Source organism: Xenopus laevis, chromosome 9_10L (assembly GCF_017654675.1).
Source record: "Xenopus laevis strain J_2021 chromosome 9_10L, Xenopus_laevis_v10.1, whole genome shotgun sequence".
Classification (NCBI taxonomy): Eukaryota; Metazoa; Chordata; class Amphibia; order Anura; family Pipidae; genus Xenopus; species Xenopus laevis.
The window spans coordinates 72,830,563-72,843,827 of NC_054387.1; positions in this window are offsets into that span (position 1 = coordinate 72,830,563).

The window sequence follows — 13,265 nt, forward strand, 5'->3', positions numbered from 1 at the left end:
AATATTAAGACTGTATCACAGCTGAGCTGGTGGCCTACGAAATGATGAGAAATGTGCAAAAAAGAAAAGACTTAGGCTATGGCCCTATCTATCTAGCTCTGGCTACAGTCACTGGAAGACTCTGAGCAATTGGCTTATGTGTCATGCAAAAGTCCTTCATATAGTTCCAGCCTTATATTAGATTAGTAGATGGCTGGAAATAGGTTTCATTTCCTTTGGGAGTCATAACAGGCTATTTCTCAAAGCCTCTAATCACTGTGTGCAACATAAGCCTAAAAGACCCAAACAACAAGTATGTATGCTACTATAAAATAGTTTTTTTTACATGCCAACCATAGTAAATATGTGTTTGGTGCTAAACTATGTTTTGTAGATTTGTGTTTGATGTCTAAAAAATGAATAAAAAGACAGTTTGAAAGAGTTGACTATTTGACCACACACATATATATGATTGCAGTGGCTCCATTTCACCACAATGGCTGTATCTGATCACACCTACAGTGTATATAATTGCAGTGGCTCCAGGCCGCAGTTTCCCTATGGCAAATTAAAGGCCATGATGAAGTTATTTTAAAATTCCTAATAGGCATTTATATCTATTAGTAAATTAAGTGTCTATTGCCTAATTTGCACCATGGCCATGTCCCCACAGTGCCAAACTAATGGCCCTGATTAAAATATTTTAATGATGAGAAAAGTTGGGCTGGCATTTTTGGACCAGTGGCATAGGTTGACTTATGTTGGGTAGTGTGCCCAAATGTAACAAAGCTTATTTATTAGATCAGATGACTGCCTGGTAGTGATGGGAGAATCTGTCCCGTTTTGCCTAAATTTGTGAAACTCTGAATGAATTTGACATTTGATATGCACTCGCCAATTTTTACAAGTGCAACTTTTTTGTCCAAATGCATTAAAGTCAGTGGGCATCAATGGTAAATGTACTCTGCACCCTATACCTTGCATAATGCTTACACATTAGACGGAAAAGGCACTTTGGCACATTTTAGAAACTTGTGCGTGATTACACACATGGTGCTGCTAGGAGTACACTCAGCTCAATTCTTCAGATCAGGCTGGATGGGCACATTGGTGCTCAATGCAGGTTGAGAAGGAGCATGTATAGATGCAACCATCTTTGTAGTCTTACCGTTCTCTTAATTTTGCCTTCATTTGAGAGGCCTGTTGACATTGAACAGCACTCACTAAAAAATAGGTATTTGTGAGAAGATATAATTACTGTTTGCAAAAATATATAAGGTTAATATAAATTGGATTATTTTAGTTAAAGGTATGTGCTGAGGATAGAAGATTATCACATTATTAATACAAATGTGATTATACATTTGTAAATTAAAATGTGTCTTAGTCTTTACAGTCATAGCAATAAAACTGCTGATTATTTTATTAAAATACATTTGATACATTGGTTTAGACTTAAAAATGTGGATAGGTTTTAAGTGAAAGGCAACTAGGGGTAATTCAGTGTATTTTATGCCAGGTAAATGCAGACAACCTTGGCTTTTTTCCAAGTGATAACAGGTCTTATGCATGCATACAGACATATATTACATTCATGCATAATCTCCATATATATTACTACACCCAATGTGCTGTCTATATGGACTGGATGAAACAGGATGCTTAGTAAACATGCAGCAGGGATGCCTTGTTCAGGACCAAATCAGAGGTTCTAAAACTGTTCGGGTGGTCCATTGCAGTCGTTACTGAGACCCAGTCTGAAGGTCAGTTTTGGAAATGTTTTCATTCTTCGGAGCTCCATAATGAAAGGTTGTTAAGGATTAACATTTTATTTTGGGCTCCTAAATATAAGAACAAATTTCAGAGTGTCATAGGAAATACAAACAGTACATAATTATAGGCAGCTAATTTTCTACTGTATATTCTACAGTATCAAAAAAAAAAATACTATCTGCTCTATTTGGAAATAAGGTTATCTATAATAGTTGCTATAATTGTGCCAGTCATGGTCTTTCTAATAATGACTGTAGCAAAAAATATAATAATTAAACAATTATTTCAGCCTATGAGCTACTTGTTCATGCTGCCTTATTAAATGGAAGATAAAGTACAAAGCCGCTGTAGCACACTGATCCATTTTAGTGAATGCAAAAAGGTGATTTTATTCGCTCATTCTAGACTTCAAAACATGGCACGTTTCGGGCCCTTTATCAAGCCTAAACTTACATACTGAGTATTGTGTATAATAGTTAACAAGGGGGTGGAGTGTGATAAAGAGGTGGGAGGAAAAAGGGAACATACAATGGTGAGAAGCTAAGACATGTTCACATTTACATACATATCATTAAATACAAAACGAGTGCTGTATTTTTCACCCAATCAAATGTTCATATTTGTCTCAAAAATCTGAATATTGTCCATGGATCATGTAAGTATCAAATTCATTGTACAGGTCCATATATCTTAAATAAATATAAGTTTAATTATTACGTAGTGTAAATGTTTTATAATAGTGATACAACAATGGTACCTCTACTGCATGTTATACCTGTTCTCTCTTGCTGAACGACCGATTTTAGGGAAGTCCGACCAATCCTTCGAAATCTTTACAAATTTAGGGGTACTGGTAGAGAGGTTTTTCCTGTACGAATGGTGGATTTGTGTTTGCATATTTGATCTTTGATATTTTGAGTTGTTTACCCTACGTATAGCATGTAATATTGTATATATTGTGGTACACGCATACATGTAATATTGTATATATTGTGGTCCCTTTTATTACAGAGTTACATTCATTGCCATTATTAAATGGCAGAAAAAGTTTACTATTTACATTATATATTGTCCCTTCTTCAGTATCTCACTTAACCTTGCTTCCACTGCTTAACCACTCATCCAGTTCATTTTGAGTGAAAATGCAGCTGAGACACATTGAACTGTGTTAGAACATATGTGCCCTTATCAACTACAAGTATAAGCATGGGTGAAGAGAGAAGTTGAAAAAATAATATGGCTATTTGGAAGAAGTGCTTGGAATATATTGGACGTGGAATTCCAGGACATAAATGAGTTGGAAATACTGTAGGGATGGAGATATATCTCTCGACAATCCAGCCACAGTTATTATATACTCTTAAGTGGTTATAACCCTTCTTGGATATTACAAAGATCAGGTCAACTCAACCTAATCCTGTTAACACTTCAGGATCAATAGCTTAACAAGGGAATTTCAGACATACCGTAGTTGTTTATAAAACACTACCACCATTGCAAGAAAGAATGTACAGTAGGTAACAGTGGCTACTACAGATACCACAGAATTTATGATTTGGTAGATGAAGAGATTTCTAACCTTCTACTGAAGGAGTTCTCCAAAAGGACATCCCAAGTTTATGACAATATTATGTTTTTGATGTTGCTTTTCTGAGCAATTCTGTTAACTCTGCAGGATTTAACACACTGTGACATATGTTTAGATACATGTTGACCCAGCTGTTTGGTGTTAATTCTTAGGAATACAGCAATGTTATGAACTTTATCTCAGTTTGCCATGGATAGAGTCAAACAGTAATGACACATATTTAGTTGGGATCCTGGCTATTTAGATATATTCTGTAACAAGGTTGTCCTTAGAGTACCTCAGGTCAGTTTTATATGCAACAGGTACTTGAGAACCTTTTTCCCTTTAGGTTACCCAGTGAAGAATCTCTTAACCTTTTAGTATGGGGATGCAGATTTAGTGGCTGGTTTATTATAGACATACATTATTGATACATCAGCTTCAAGCACAATTCTAATTCTGTTCTGAGATGCAAATTGCCGTAAGCATTAAATTGAGTACAAAATTTATGGTCAACACAAACTAAAAGACTTTGATATAAAATAATGGTTAGGCCAAAGCATTCTGCAAATGACCATGAGGAGGCCATAATAGAATCTTAGGGGCAACTGGTCTTAATGTTCGAAGTAAGGCTCAAAGAGGAGACTGTTTTGCAAACAGGCAGGCAGGAGTTAACAATGTATGTATGTATGTATATTTTTATTTGTATAGCACTCCTTGCGGGCAAAGCACTATACAGCAGAACAATAAATTAGTAGAACAAACAGGGATCATTTCAATAATAAACACAAATAAGTTTAAAAATACAATATACATAAAGATTCAGTATGGTTACAATACCGATTAAGTACTTAGTGTCAAGGATGGAGGTCCCTGCCAGTAGAGCTTACAGTCTAAATGGAAGGGTTAATTACAGTTACAGTGGGTGACACTGCCATTTAAGTGCCAGTTCCCAGTTCAGGTGTTATGCAAGTGCTCCAAGAGGTAGTCTTTGAGTTTAGTTCTAAAGACATTGAGGTAGGATTATCTCCAGACAAATTTAGGGATCACATTCCAAATATAATGAGCAGCATGACAGAAGGGTTTAATGCAGGAAACAGCATTAGTAGTTGGGGGGAAGGGGTGCACCCAGCAGAACAGAGGCAGGGTAAACTGAAGGTATGAACTGGCACTGAGAAAGGCTGAGCAGTCAAAAGTCAAAGGCACAGCACTTCCAGGTTTAATGTACACAAACTCCAAAAACAGAGCTGACATAGTTTAATGAAGGTCAGACAGGCAAGAGTAAAAGTAGGAACAAGGCCAGGAACACGGCAAATTTATCAAGGTGTATGTAATTTTATGCCATGCGAACGCCAGATTTGCCGTCGTTATTTTACATCATTTTTACTCTGTATTTTTACACAGCGAAGCCTGTTGATGTTTAGTGTATTATCCTGCTGTTTTTTTATACAGTATAATAAATATGTCCCTTGGTGTTAGTTGAAGAGTGAGCCAACCAGACATGCTCATGTCATGTTTGTCAAGTTCCTTAGTAAATCTCTGGCTTCTTGTGCAAAAATGGTGGGAATTGTCAGGACTCACCGCCAAGCTCACTACTTGCACAAGTTTACTTTTCTTTTATACAGTAAAGACCAAAGTTATTCAATAAGATGCTGCTATGGGCTCCAACACCGATGCAAATTTGATACCATTTTAGAAATTGCCCATTACAGCGTCTTTCTAAGGCAATATCATTTCAGAAAGCTCATAATGTATCATGCATTTCACTGCAACATATTTTCATTGATTTTGTTGTAACACTGACTATATCTTTATGTCATAATATCATTGCTAATGTGCCTAATGCATATCAATATTTATAACACAGGTCCATGTTTAAGAGTCTTCATGTTGAAAGCATAAATACTGCACAGGATTGTGCTTACCATCTTCTATCATATCGTTGTGCCCTTATTACACATATTCATTACAAGTGGAGGACATTCAACAGACCTCAACATTATCCCCACAGAGCAATGTAATTAATTTTAATTACGTTACAAAAATTGTTTCAGACTTGCTAAACCCTTAATTCATCTGTTTAACAGTTATATTAAAAAATGTTATCCTTATTACAACCCTTCAATACAAGCAGAACAAATCCTTTGCAGCGTGGAGGCGATTCTGCTACTTAGGACAAAGCAAAAGACTCATTTTCTTGAGCATTTTCGCACTGGATAAGAAAATCACTTTAAAAAGAAGATCCTTTAGTATTTGAACTTGCCTTTAGCACAAAAATGTTTGAATTTTATTCTGCCTTTGACAGCTAAAACTGACTTTTCAGAATGCCACTTAGAGTTCACTTTGTAAGAGGAATTCAGGCATCCTCTGTGATCACTATGTCTTTTTAGTATGCAGCCCAGAGGATTCGGAGAGAGATTACATTTACCATAATTAACATATATGTAAATGGAGATCATGGCTGTGAATGATAAATTTTCATAGCAATTTAAACCTTGTACAAATTAATCAACCGTACAGGCACTTGATTAATGAAAGGCAGTGTCACTGTAAAATGCAGCATGTTAATATATATTATTGTTATTTCTGATCAAAGAATATTTCAACATAAACCAATTAAAACAACAATCCGTTTAGACATCTACTGGTCAGTATGTAAACACATCATTGCAAAGAATACTGGTTTATCCATACGGTCTATAGCTGTGCTGCAACAAAGCACCTTATTAAAATATTTTGTTCTTTCCAAAAAAAAATGTTTTTACTTCAAAAGATATAAATAAATGCATTATCCTCTTAGATATGAATTTTCAATCCAATTGGTTTAAAAGAGGTCACACAACCTATTGACTGTTGTCATGGTAACACGTTCCTTCACCAATCGTCTATCCTCTAGGTTTCTGCAGCATTGAAAATAATTTTTGAAAGTGGTCTTTTCACACCCTCCTGTTTTCATAAAAGAACTGAATGTAATTCACAAATATTAAGAGAACAAAACAATTCATTACCAGGGCTTAGGACTGAGTATCAAGACCTCATTATTTTGACTCTTTGGCACTCATCAGGAGATGAATTGACATATTCTGATTTTCCTTTTTATAATTATATTACATAGAAATATAATATATCAGTGTTTGCTTTTAAACAACATCATTTAAACTCTCAAGAAAACAGACAAACAAAATTCTTGTACAATTGTCAGTACCAATTGTTGGACTCACTGGCTAGAGTCCACTAAATGCTACCTGCTGATTGGCTGCTATGGGTTACTAGAACAGTCACAAAACTTTTCTCTAAAGCATATCCAAGAATGTACTTCATACTTCTGGTCAGCTCTGTATATTCAATATTTTCTATTTCTACATAATGTTGACAAGCAATTAGTGAAGACAATGTATAGATGAATAGCATATTAATACACTGAAAAAAATCGTTTTTGGGTGGAAATTAAAATTTCCCCGCAAACAAAATTTTTGGGAAAGTATATTAATAAATAAGCCGAAAAACTGTGAGGATTTGGTCTGATTTTTTCAGAAAATATTGAGATAACTTCGGACTTTGATAAATAACCCCCTATGATTGGACATTTCCGATGTACTAATCCTAATATTTTTGTTCCAAATGATCTTATTTAAGGAACACTATATAGCAGAGATACATGCTTAAAGATATAAACTTGACAAATGAGTAAAAATCCGTTACTGTCAGATATGAAGAGGAAAAGGCAATCCTAGCAAACTAAAGTCTTTAAAACGAGAAGATATTGAACATTCCAAGGGTTATAAATATCCATAGATCTCAAGGGAGCTACATATTATCTTTACATTAAAGACTAGATTTGCCAAATTGTATTATTATCATGGTTCTTATATAACAGTAATAACCAACATATTTCTAAGGTTTTTATTTTTAGCATAGTGAGTTATCACCATGGTATATATACTAAGCTTGACCCTCTAGTTTCCCAAGGCCACAAAAAGTTTTCATAACTATAATATGCTAACTTCACTCAAGGTCTATTGTAATATTGTCAGCGTCTTGCTTTTACAGCAGATTTCCTACAAATACAAAATACATATGTAGGTGACAGTAGAGTCCATAAAAATCCAGAATGTGATTGAAGCTGACAATTTTGGGGTTTATGGCTGCTTTTTTAAATAATTCTCTAACATAGAGCTAGTATCCAATTCTCATGGTAGTGCTCACAGTGAATAAATTACTGATAGTTACTATCACTACATCCTAAAGTGAGAATATGCCAATTCTACTAAGCATCTAAGATTTTAGTTTTGATTTATATTTACTTATGATTTAATATTTTCCTTCAAGGGGGTAAGCTGATGGTACATATTATTAGAAAAATATATTTTTCATAACAAAAAGACATAAGATTTATATGCAAAAGCTTGTTAAATGTGGACTGTTTTATGTGAAATATTTTTAAACAAACCTGCAATGTACAGTACGAGTGGTTTATTTTATGTCCAGATTTGCCCTGACCTGTCCTAGGGTTAATAATAAAGTTTATTTATACATCAATGGCAATGTGGGCTATTGACCATTCAGGGAGCTTCTGTTGTCAAAAACAAAGATATAATAAGTTGTTTATTAGAAACAAATTCCATTAAATTCTATCTATATTAATTTTTTCCATAAATAGATTTTTTACTGGAAATTGCATACAGTCTCCATTAGATAGAAAAAATTATATATTCAATGATTATCTACATATATAATTCACAAGAGCCGTGAATATCCTGTAAATAATATCCTTATAAACGGTGCTTACTGATGTTGTTCAGTGCTTCATGATGTAATTCCTGTTTGACCTTGTGTTTTTTAAGGTTAGTGGGTACTCAACTCTTGATCTTATTTGTTCCATAACAGATCAGACTAAAGTTACAGGAACATTAGCCACTGTGGAGACTTAGGATAATAGCTAGGTCTGGCTCTCCTGGCAAACACCGTTAATTTTCCAATTATTCTTTTTGCAGGGATAGGATAGTGTTAGGAGCGTTGCGGAGTGCGTCCGTTCCCTGCGACAGCAATTCCAAGATGGTGGCGCCCATGGTAGCCTCTCGGGTTCGGGCGACATCGCATTGATTTCAGCGTGCAAATCCGTGACGTCACAACACCGCATTTTGGTGCCAAATTTAAGATAGGTTCAATGCCCGAATTATATAGGAATTGCTATATCGTGTTCCTGGGTTTCTGGGTTCCTAAATTCCTTTTTCTTGGCTTCCTGATTCTTGGCTTGACCTTGATTCTGATTCCTGCTGCCTGCCTTACTGAACATTTCCCCGAACTTGACTACGCTTGCGTCTGACCCCTTTCTGGATACCGCAAACTTGGACTTTTACCCTAAGCTTCCTCCTTGGGCCGGACTTCTCCCGCTGGGAGCCGATAGGCCCCCTGACAGTATACTCGGGCGATGGTCCCCACTGAGGAATCTACACCTGATGTCGGACGGGTTCTCCGGGGATTGTCATCCCGCATGTCATCCCGATTATGAAGCTCAGCAGATCAGTATTGGGCAAGTACTTGATACTCTTCTCTCCCGTTTGCCTTGAGTGTCCGGCCGCCAGTAATCCTCCCGCAGCTATTACTCCTCCTTCTGTGGCCTCATCGGCTAGTGAGCCCTGCATTCCTCCACGCCTCGCTAAAACGGGGATCCTCAAGCCTGCAGAGGTTTCGTCACTCAGTGTTTGATCCAGTTTGAGTTTCAGCCCTCACAGTACTCCAGTGAACATGCCAAGGTGGGTATGTGATGTCTCGTTTGGTGGGGAAACCACTTGATTGGGCAACACCCCCTTCTGAGAAGAATTCTCCTCTGACCTTCGATACCAAGGCCTTCCTCCAAGCCTTCCGTACTGTGTTTGACGCCGCTGGTGGTCACCAATGCCTCTTCCTGACTGCTTCAGATCCAACAAGGGAACCGAGCATCAGTGAGTACGCCATTGATTTCAGAACTTTGATGGTTGAAACTAGCTGGAACAATGAGGCTTATGCAGCGTGTTCTATCAAGGCTTGTCAACTTGACTCAAAGATGATTAGTCTCCAGGGATCGTCCCGAGCTTTTGGAAGACCCAATTGCTCTTGCTCAAGGTTGATACCCATCTCAGGGAGCACCACTCTGATAAGGAGAGAAGCAAAAGACTCCTGCCTGGCCTGGCATCACGCTTTCAGAGACCCCCTCCTTCCCAATCCTGTCAATCCACCTCCTGTTACTCCCTCAGTGGAACCTATGCAGATTAGTCGGATGCGTTTCTCTGAACAAGAGAAGCTCTGGAGATGTTTGGCTGGTCTATGCCTATATTGTGGTAGTAAAGCCCATTTTGTCAATGCCCTGAAGTTGAGAGGATCTAAGAGCTCAGGTAGAACTGGGCAATTTTACTTGGGTGGCATTGAGCCTGCGCCCCAAAATAATTCTCATTGATTCCTTTTGCCATTGCAGATTTGGCTGCCTGATAGGACTATCGATGTATCCGCTATTCTTGATTCCAGGGCTGCAGGAAATTTCATGGATGTCACTTTTGCCAAGTTCCTGAGAATTCCCCTATTCCCTCTGTCTAATCCCCTGAGGGTTTTGGCGATTGATGATCGACCGCTGACTTCCGGTATAATCTCTGAGACAACAGGGGAATTTCCATTGTCAGTCTCCTGTAGTATTGGGGCTACCTTGGCTCTGGCTGCATAATCCTACTATTGACTGGTCTGCCAACAAGATATCTCATTGGAGCCCTTACTGCCAGAAGAACTGTTTACGTGCGAAGTCCATTCACCGGGTATCCCTTACTGCAGCAGACCTTCAGTCTTTGCCCGCAGTGTACAAGGACTTTGCGGATGTCTTCTGCAAGAAGTCCGCTGAGACTCTTCCTCCTCATCACTCCTACAATTGTCCCATCAAACTTCTTCACGGTACCATGCCCCCCAGAGTTCGGACCTACCCCTTATCTCCTGCTGAGACTTCTGCAATGAAGGAATACATTCAAGATAACCTCAAGCAAGGATTCATTAGACCTTCATCTTCCCCTGCAGGAGCTGGGTTCTTCTTTGTTGAGAAGAAGGATGGCGGATTGCGTCCCTGTATAGATTACAGGGGCCTAAACAAAATCATAGTAAAGAACTGATACCCTCTGCCACTTGTCTCAGAACTCTTTCGATCAACTCAAAGGGGCTAAGATCTTCACTAAGTTGGATCTTCGGGAAGCTTACAACCTCATTCGTATCTGTGAGGGCGATGAATGGAAGACGGCATTCAAGACCAGAGATGGGCATTATGAGTACCTGATAATGTTCTTTGGCCTCTGCAACGCCCCTGCTGCCTTCCAAGAGTTTGTAAATGATATATTCAGACATCGGTTAGCACAATCTGTGGTTGTGATGACATTTTAATCTTCTCCAAGGATTTGGAAAGTCATTGCATCCGGGTGAAAGAAGTCCTGTCCCGTCTGAAGAAAAACTCTCTTTTTGCCAAACTGGAGAAGTGTGTCTTTGAAGTTCCTAAGATTCCCTTCCTGGGTTACATCATCTCTTGTGAAGGATTCGAGATGGACCCTTCCAAAGTAACGCAATCCAAGACTGGCCTATACGCACTAGCAACAAGGCCATACAAAGATTTGTCGGTTTTGCTAACTACTACCGCTAACTACTACCGACAATTTATCAAGATTGTTCTCTTCCCGTATCGCACCTATCTTGGCTCTCATTTGGAAGGGCGGAAGACCTAATGTCTGGCCTCCTCATGCTTTGGATGTTTTACAGTCCCTGAAAGACTCGTTTGTTTCTGCTTCTGTCCTTCGACATCCTGAACTATTACAACCCTTTTTCATTGAAGTCGATGCTTCTGACGTTGGAGCTAGAGCTATCCTCTCTCAGTGACAAGTTGCAGATGGAAAACTACACCTTGTGCCTATTTTTAAAAGAAATTCTCTCCTGCTCAGCATATTATGACGTCAGGAATCGTGAGCTTTTGGCAGTTAAACTTGCACTCAAGGAGTGGCAGCACTTTCTTGATGGAGCTCCTCACCCAGTTACCATTTACACCAATCATAAAAACTTGGAGTTCATCCAGACTCTTAAGAGACTAAATCCTCGTCAGGCTCGGTGTGCTCTTCTTCACACGATTCAATTTTGTCCTTACATATCATCCCGGCTCCAGAATTCGAAAGGCAGATGCCCTATCCAGGAGCATTGTTCCGAGGGGCACACCAGTGAAGAGCAAGAACCAATTGTTCATCCTGCAAAGATCAATGCTTCCTTTTTCCCTCAACTGACCAGCAGATCTTATCTGTTCAGTCCTCCACTCCTGCTGAGACCCCATAGGCATGATTTATGTGCCACCCGAGGTCCACATTCCTGTCCTTCAAAAGAGCCACTGTTCCAAGCAAGCTGGACATCCGGGTACTCAAAAGACCATTGAGCTTGTCAGTCTTCTCCTTTGGTGGCAAACCCTCCGGAAGGATGTAAGAGACTTTGTAGTAGCCTGTGGCATGTGTTCCTCTTCCAAGGCCAGTCATTCTCGTCCTAGTGGTGTATTGCAACCTCTACCCATTCCCTCCTGTTCTTGGACTCATTTGTCGAACTACCACCTTCTAAAGGGAATACTGTGATATGGGTAGTTATTGACAGCTTCAGTAAGAATGCACACTTTTATCTGTGTTTCTGCTGTTTGTGCAAAGACCTGGGTATCACTCTTCAATTCCTCTCTGCTCTTATATATGCGCTTATATGTGTTCCTAGCCTCAGCAATGGCCTCATGCAGCATACTGAATCCCAATGTCCTATAACAATGTTCTCGGCAGTTCATGATGGTGCTAATAACTTACTTGGATCAAATAGCAGATAATATTGGCTCATGAGATTTTAAGGGTCTATACAATTAAAAGGCTAATACACACATATTAGTATGGACACTGCAAATTGGTACAGTTATTGAATATGTAACATCTGATTTTTTGAACAAGGTGAATAGAGGGAAGATAAAAACACAATGTTAAATTGTAAAAACGTAATACAGAGTCTATTTATGACATTTCTTCTAAAACATTTTACATTTTGTTAAATTTTCATTGCTGCTGACCATAATAATGGCTGCCACCTGGTACAAGACTGGATACAAATCCAATAGATTTCAAAGGTCATCATTTAACAATCCAAAAATGCATGTGTGCAATCAAGTAAGCAGGTCTGGGGTGCAGAAGATTTATTAATTGGATAACACCCGCCCTGCTTACATTTAAGGAACAAGAACATCAAACTATGCAAACATGAAAACATTTTGGTAATGGCCTCTTGAAGAAGTTGGTAGTTACAGGGCTCCCAACGATAATGTGTGTGTTTTTAATTGCCATATATCTGGCATTTACACAATAAGGTCAATTACCAGCCTGGTTGTTTTCAGAATGTAGGAGAAAACCAAAGAAACCAAGCCATAAAGCAACAGAGACATGGTCCCTTTATATTGTCTTATTAGAACTCAGGCCTGTGTCGGGAATCACTCAGGGCTCTATTGTTTGTAAGTTCTTTCCTAAAAACCAGCACAATGTGGTGATTGCAAGCAGGGTAACAGCCCTCACTGTATATCTGACGAAGGGGCAAGCTCTGAAATGATAAAACCTTTTGTCCTGCTTTCAATCTCCATATTGTGTTGTTTTTTTTTTTGGTTGGAAGAAGCTGGGGAGGGTGCAGATGCTCTCACAAATACTGAGCACCAGGCAAATGTAAGCGGAAAGGTCACGGGTGTAGGTGAAGTATTTTTCTACTTGAGTCCCTTCCTAAAATCAAAGAGAACAATAAAATAAAATTTGCAACATTTGCACCAAGTATAGTGACCTAAATCAGCTAGTCAAAAGATACCATTACGCATCACCTGTTTGAAAGTTAACAACTGATTGGTTGCTAATGGTTGCCAGACCTGGTGCAAACTTTGCAACTTTTATTACAT